The sequence below is a fragment of the Pseudoliparis swirei genome, chromosome 19 (genome assembly GCF_029220125.1).
Source record: "Pseudoliparis swirei isolate HS2019 ecotype Mariana Trench chromosome 19, NWPU_hadal_v1, whole genome shotgun sequence".
NCBI classification, from domain to species: domain Eukaryota; kingdom Metazoa; phylum Chordata; class Actinopteri; order Perciformes; family Liparidae; genus Pseudoliparis; species Pseudoliparis swirei.
In genome coordinates this window covers 8,440,780-8,448,922 of record NC_079406.1, presented here as the reverse complement: position 1 = coordinate 8,448,922, position 8,143 = coordinate 8,440,780, and the positions used below count along the sequence as shown (strand labels likewise).

The 8,143-nt window shown below is 41.6% G+C and overlaps 1 long non-coding RNA gene across 1 annotated transcript; it reads right to left on the bottom strand.

Moving 5' to 3' along the window:
* Nucleotides 1-5,793: 5,793 nt before the first annotated feature.
* LOC130209491 (uncharacterized) lies at nt 5,794-6,731 on the bottom strand. The gene is made up of 2 exons (XR_008834630.1): nt 6,670-6,731; nt 5,794-6,092 (listed from the first exon to the last, which is right to left on the bottom strand). It is a non-coding gene; the product is annotated as an uncharacterized LOC130209491 (long non-coding RNA).
* Nucleotides 6,732-8,143: the final 1,412 nt, after the last annotated feature.

Sequence of the window (8,143 nt, the reverse complement as noted above, 5' to 3'; positions counted from 1 at the left end):
CACATTTGAATCCTTGCGCCACTTCATCAAGTCATCTATGCTCTCTGCAAAGCTACCAGACAACATTACCAAAAACAAGAACATGGGAAGTGGTTAGTCTACCGCTGCCTCCATTGGTTCATTTGTATTGTTGGGTGACTTTAGTGTGTTTAAAGGGTTAATCTCAGTTTACCAATGTCACAGTATATCAGACCGTGTGAGCCTGATATTGGGTGGTTTGTGGATTATCATGGTTACCCGGGTTATAATGTCTAGAAAGAGACAAAGCTCCACAAGCCGAATGCCTGCGAGTCACAATATAATGGAGAGAGACGCGGTGTGTTGTCTTTGAGGCATTTTCTATTTCATTTTTTTAGATAATTAATTATCGTACTTAAGTAATAGCAATATAGTTATTTTCTGTTCACGCCGTGACGGTACTTCAGGTTAAATGATGTCCGGTTCCGGTACTTCCGGTTCAGTGACTTATGTTAGCGGTAGAAAAAAAACAACAGAGGACGGCATGCTCCAGAAAGTAATGTACACGGAGCATCGAAGAGAGGCAATGCCTCCTCTAAATTCAACGAATATACTGTATATATATATATATATGTTCAACGAATATATATATACATTTTATACTGTGTAAAATGCAATTTTTAAAATGAACGCAGACATTGGCTGCGGCTTAACTTGGTGTTTAGTCAGTTTGTACAAACTGCATGAGAACAAGACGGAGGACATAAAACTAGAGTTTAGAAACACATTACCGCTTTTGATCTAGCCTCATTGTCGGTTTATTCTTTATGGAACACTGAAGTGGGCCTTCAGTTGGAATAGATAGGTACCGTGAAATGGGTTAAAAAACTCTGTATTATGATGTTGAGTTAAAACGCCTCGAGGCTGTTGCGAAAAGCACTTTAGAAATTGTCCTTGAATAGAATGAATATGCAAGGAAATGAGAGCCGGAGGAAGACCTTGACACTCATGTTGCTGTGTCTCGATGGGCTTGCGTGTCCTTTGCCATCTGTTGACAGAGATGCTTTGTTTCATACTGATCACCTGCCTCATAATTACCTCATCAGTCACAGTGCCTAAGCGTCAAACGGACACACACTCACACACACACACACATAGCAGAGAGAAGAGTTTAATGAATCTACACATATGTTTATGAGTGTCTTCAGTTCCTGGACATGTGTTACATCACACTAAGTCACTGCCCATACACTTGGTTGGCGGATTAGCAGGTTGATTAGCACTGTTTTGTGCTCAGGGAAGTTAATTTCTCCTTTATTTCTCCTTGGTAAGAGTAAATGGCAGCTGCTCCAGCTTAACGTCTCCTCACACAATGGCGTGTGTGTCGTACAAAAAGTTTATTTTTAGTGCTTTTTCATTCTTCTACAAATCACTCGATGCAAGGTTCCAAACATATTCAGTTGGGTTGAAGAAGAGATGAGTGTTTTTGTATTTGTAAATTGTGAATAAAATTCAGTTTATTTCTTATTGAATGCACTTTATTTTATATATCCCAATATCACAAATTACAAATTATCCTCAGAGGGCTTTACAATCTGTACACATAAGATATCCCTGACCCAGGACCTCACATTGGATCAGGAAAAACTCCCCTAAAAATAAAAAACCTTTCATGGGGAAAAAAGGGAAGAAACCTTCAGCAGAGCAACAGAGGAGGATCCCTCTCCCCGGATGTGTGCAGAATGAACAACATTACAGAGTTACATAAACACATTCAATGAATATGACATAAATGTATAAATAATTCGTAGTCGGCTTGGACCACGATCCAGACGTCCACAATCCATAAATTGTCTGTACATGTGTAGGTGTGTACTTTCACACGCCTTCTGACTACGCAGAGCTCTTTAATACTACTTGTCATCATTGAGACATTCAGACTAATTCATACACTTATTACAGGGGTTGCCATGCAAAGTGCCTCCTGCCCATCAGGACTCTGTCTAATGGTTCTAACCCAATCAGACATCGATGGCACAGCCTTCGGGAGCAAGTGTCTTCCCAAGCACACATCAAGACGGGAATGGAGGAGCCCGAACCCGGGGGATTGAACTGCCAATCCCGTAATTAAGGGGCAACTGTTATCTGAGCCACAGACACCCCACAGCCCACAGTTTCCTCAGAGTGATGTTCTGGTACAAGCATTTTTATTTATTTATGAGAGAACAGTGACTATTGGTGACATTGAAGGTGCCCCCATTGCATGCATTTAAGTCCATTACAATGGTATTTAACAGGGAACACCACCTACATTAATGATTCCAATATGTTATTTCCATGGTCATCGTTATGTGTGAACATGAGCTACTCGCTTTCAAAGCCAGAAAAAGAAAAAAAAAGTGCCCGGGTCACACTTCCTGCCTCGTGACGTCTGCCTCGATTATCTGCTGAGGTTTTCATGCATATGATGCTGTGACAAGCACGTCTCTCTAATATTTAGCCTTTCATTATGACCAGAATGTTTCGTTTCATTTCAATATAATTGCCATTTGTATTTATTTTAGAAAGAAAATGGTTTAGAAGTCATGTGTAAACAATTATAATCCACAATTCTAGACCTTTACTCTGTTTATTCATAGAGCCGTGCAAGTCATTGCATTTTGCACAATACTGGCCTGCAGATATTTCAGAATAAAAGCCGTGCGTTAACAAATTAGGGGATTATGTCACTCAGAAAGAAGCTGGAGAGCTTTTATTTTGAAACTGAAACAGGAAGTGCCGTAAAAAATAATATGATCTTCTTTTCATTTCTGTGAAACTGTAGTAATGTCGTAGGAATGACGTCAATACATCTGGTTAAAAGATCTGGTTTCCTGTGAACTGCATAGTGGTTGAACCTCAAATCTGTACAAAAGAAGCAGCCCCCGTGGGCTGTGTGTCCCGGGGGTCACAGTGTGTTCCAGTGTTCTAATTTTGTAATGGGAACTCAAAGTGGGATTTCAAAATTGTTAAGTCTGTTGAACCTCACCAACCCTGACCTCACAATCTAGCTACATCAACAGTAAACAAGCACAAGTAATATGCTGTTTATGAGTATGTGTGTCTCCTATAATCAGGCTGTCCACCTACTGTCTGTCTAAACATGTTGCTGGGGTGTTTGAATATGCAAATCACCAGCCTAATGCATTGATATCAACTGGTATTGCTAAAAATGGCTAACCTAGATCCAATCGAACTTTGACTTGTTGTACTGGAAGGCAGTCAGCTCGGATTTGAGGTCATTCACAAGTCCGACTTCTGGTTTCCGAGGTACCTGGTACTCAGAACATTCCCCTGGTGTCCTGAGTATCATCGAGAGCATCTCTCAGTTCAATGTCTATGGAGCAGTTCAACACTTTCTACTTAATGACAATCAATGTTTTACTTTTAGCACTAGCTTTTGGATTTGGGGGTGTTGTTCATGTTTACTGATATTTCTGGACTGTCTTGGACAATTGGAATATAACATCGATGAATAAAGAAGACTGATTTCACAATCGGACAAATACTTTGAAAACATGCATTACGCATAAGTGGCATTCATCAGGTTTGCGATGGTCATTAGTGAGTTATCACACAGTTATCTGAAGTTAGGAAGATGATCACTCATACTTTACAAAAACAATAATGTTATAACAGGTACATATAAACCTTCAATACAATTAAATTCAGTTCATTTAGTATAACCCGAATCACAAATTACATATTTGCCTCGGAGGGCTTTACAATCTGTAAACCAACGACATCCCCGTCCCAGGACTTCAGATTGGATCAGGAAAAACAATAGACCCTATGAGGCGAGAAGGCATAACAACTCCAGGGAATAACTAGAGGTAGTCCATAAATGGAGAGAGAAGAGGAGAGAGGAGCTCAGTGTATCCTCAAACATCTCTACTCACTAAGCCACAGCCTACCCAGAGGCCAGAGATAAGAAGAGGAGACAAGATATTCACAATAGGTCACCGCACCCTTTGTGTAGTGAACTGTATTGTGGACCGGGTCACTAGCTTTGGCCCGCTGCCTATGACATCTTGCATGTGGGTGTACCACATTCAATTAAATTCGATTCAGTTTATTTTGTATCGCCCCAAAACACAAAGTAGTCCCGTAGGGCTCGCGGTGGTGTTTTGATGAAGGGAAATGGTCCTTTCACCTTTTACCCTGTTGCTTTCAAAAAGTCCAATAAATCCACCGTCTTGACCAGGGGTCCCCAAACTTTTTCCTGAGAGGGCCACATAACGTTTCCCTTGTCGCTCTTTTAATGAAGAATCGATACAAAAAATATGCTAAATCACATCGTTTTTAACGTACGGGTACTTTGTTAGTATCGATACACCGTGCAGCGTGACAGCAGCAGATGTAGCGGTCTAACATTCAAGCTAACCTAACTTCCCAAACGCTGTGGACATCTGAACGCTGATTGGCCGAGACGCGACACGTCCCATCAAAGATGTTTTATTGCGAAGAGCACCACTTCACATTTTCTCCGCGTCTCACTGCAATCTCAACGGCAGCGGGCCAGGTGAAAAAAATAATAATTCGGAATGCGTCTCTGGTATTGTTCAGGGGGCCGGTCCAAATGTGGAGGCGGGCCGCATCCGGCCCGCGGGCCGTAGTTTGGGGACCACTGGTCTTGACAATGTTCAAGCCTTATCCCTGACCAACCCTGTGATCCTGCTCCTATAAGTAGCAGAACATTTACAAATGGAACCGAGGCTCCAGTTCTGCTGAGGGGCCAGTACGTGTCACTCTCTGATCCCTGGCTGCAGTGCCCTGTAGTTGCCTGTCATCTGTCCCTGTGGTTGTATCTGTCCATGTATAATTCAAATCTATATACATTCGGAGGTATGCCTGGCACTCAACCGATCCTGGTGGCTGACTTTTAACCACATGCACATCTAATTTTCTCCAGAAGCCATGCAAACCAAATGAAATTTCCATAAAATTTGTATGGGAACAATTTTCCTCCCACATTGATGTATTGAAGTGCTTATTGAGTTTGAAACCCTTTTTTTGGGCCGCTGAAAGGAAAGAATGCATTCTGACCATGAAAACACAGATGACATTACCAATATTCGGAGGGTGAAGCAGAGATTAATGAGAAGTAATGGAGAGAAAAGAGATATTTAAATATCACAGCACCCTGAACCCTCTGTGAAATGAGCCATTTTCTCTTTTATTACCCAACAGAGTCGCCGTAACCTCTGCACATTCAATTTATGTCAGTTAACTTCCTGAGAAAAAACACATAAACACCAACCATTAAATTGAATATTTGCTCAAATCTAATTCTGCCTGTTTGCTTGGCTTAGAGGATCGAAGTTAACATCTGCTCAGTGGTGTGGCAAAGATATCTCCTTTTCCTTCCTTTGGGCCACATGGCATAGCTGAAGAAGACATGGGAAGGTGAAACATGTCCGTCATTGAGAGATGTGATGAGTGATGCTCCGTCTTCTTTGTCACAGTAGTGGAGAGGATCGAGGAATCTGAACCGCTTCCTCATTTTCGGCCCTCACCAACGCCTCCTACTCTAAGCCGGAGCAACTTCTGACACTTCTGCTCAGCCTAATGAGAGAAGGGAGTTATTAAGAGAAGCGAGACGAGCGATGGACAAGAGGTCCGTTTGGGTCGAGGCAGACGGAGACAGTCTCTGCCACTTGACAATAAATAGATGGCCATTGCAGGCCCTCTAAAATGACTCCTTGGCTTGGCTGGTCAGGTCAGCTTTTCTCAACTGAAGCTAGACTCTCATTAGACCAACTTGAGACTAACTACAAACACCAGTCAACACGCTGCTGGGAATTAATTGTGCTGCATTTTAATGGATAGAGTAAATACCATGGCAATTAAAAGGTGCAACACATAAGGTATATCCAGGGTAACAATTCAGTGGCCAAATGCTTCAAGCAATTCGCTAATTGGAATCTTGGAAACGCGCATCATTAATCAGATTACACAAGGGAAATACACAGTGAATAACATACATCATAGACAACTAATTCAAGGTACTTGGACCGGAGTCGTGGTTGGGGCCATCGATTCTGACTTGCACAAACTTCTTAATATAAACCTCTCCCCCTCCACTCGCTCTGCTCCTAGAATGTGATTCAGAAATAGTTTATTGCCAGGTATGTTGCACAAGTAATTTGGCTTAATGATTTGTGAGGGACACACACAACTAAATGAAAGAATATGACAATGTACAATAAACAAACAAATAAAGAGTATGTTGGTGAAGTGGTTAAGTGACATATTTGTATTTAAAGATTAGCGTTGTGCAATAATGGCTTTTATTTATGTTCAATCAATCCTTATTGACGAACATAAATGTAAGAGTTTTTCCTTTTCCATTTAATTTCCAGAAATCACTGTAAGAGCTATGGAACAAATAAAACAGAAATGAGCTCTTTCGAGTGTAAACATTAATTAGATGGCATTCATATATGTGGGCATTAATCACAACAATAATCACAACATGTCATATTTCTTAAATGGCACACACAGCTAAAATCTATCATTAGCATCTTATTGCAATATATTTTGCAAAGTAATTAAAAATAAAGTCACTAAACATGGAAACATACCCAAATATAAGCAAAGTACCTTGTGCCCATTCCACTTAGTTGCTTAGCAGTTCACAGAGTAACTGAGGTACTTCAGAAAAATACTCACCGTGAACTAATGTACTTTTTCCGAAGTCATGTTAATAGATTTACATCTTCTCACCGGAAGAGCTTCAAAATAAAAGGACACACAACATACACTTACAAAATAAAGGCTTGCGTGAAATAGTCACCATATTGTAGCGACCCTGTAAAGTGTCTGTCAATCACGGGGTGGCATTGTGCATGCTGGTCGAGGGGGCGTGCCTGTGATTGGCAGAGCAGAGAGGGGAGGCAGGGTTAACCTGTCGGAAAACGGGAGTGAGGGGTTGTTGACGGGAACCGCTGTTGTTAACATTCGAGCTGCTGAGAGGAGCAGACTGTCTGTGTTGGTGGATGCCCAATAAAGTTAGGGTTAATAACGTTGTCCCGTTTCCGTGTCATGAGTACCATTACGTCCGAGACGTTACAATATTAACAGAACCTTTTCAGAGTCATTTACACTTACTTGCCCGCCTCTTGGTCCCGGAGGCGAACAGTCATGGAAGGATGTTAGATTGCAGCCACATCATGGTCTTTGGCAGGTTAAACTCTTTCAACTGCCTCAGGAAGAACATCCTCTGCTGAGCCTTCCTGGTGATGGAGATGATGTTCACCTCTCATTTGAGGTCAGAGGAAATAACAACTCTGTTGTCATTGTGCTACTGTCACTGAACTTATGTTTTTCGAAACTTTGTTGAATTCTCAGAAAGATAATTGAAGGAAAATGTCGCTGCTGAGAGCCAACTCATTTCTCTTCCCTCTTGCCTCTGCCTTTGTCTTTTTTCCCAAACACTTAACACATTATGTTCTCAAGCTGTTCTGCTCTTTCTCTCTCTGCCTCTCTATCTCCCGGGAAACAGAACAAGAAAAGTATTTCCTTCATCGGTGCCCCCCCCCAAACAGACACACACACACACACACACACACATTACCGGCTGCCACACTTTTTTAGCGTGCGAGAACAAAGAGCGGGTGCATTTTGAAATGCAACGAAAACAGAATTAAATTGCCTGTTGAATAATATGGGAGCAAACCCTATAATTCAACATTGCAGAGACAGGGAACCATTACATCAGATGAGGTTTTAAGATAAGTTTTCTTATTTGAAGAACTCTGGGCCCTTAAACCCTTTACACACCACACACAGCTGTGGTTTTTGCCATGGGTAATGTACACAGTGTACATCTTCTCTGCTGTCAAAGTGCAAATTGATCCTTCTGCCATCAGTGAGTGGGTAGAATACGTTAACAAGTGGCCCAATGTTTATATATACTTGTATTTGGCGGCGATACCTAGCTGGGAATATTTCAACTCGAGAATCACTACGAGATACACGTAAAACAGACGCTCCGACTGTGTGATATGTGTTCATGTGGACAACGTCAAACACCAGGACAGAAGCTCTTTGACTTCATTCACTCGTAAAATGGACAGCGGTAGTGAACACGTTTAACAGCTAGCAGCTATACATAGTTTCGGTATAACCATTGACCGTGTTAACT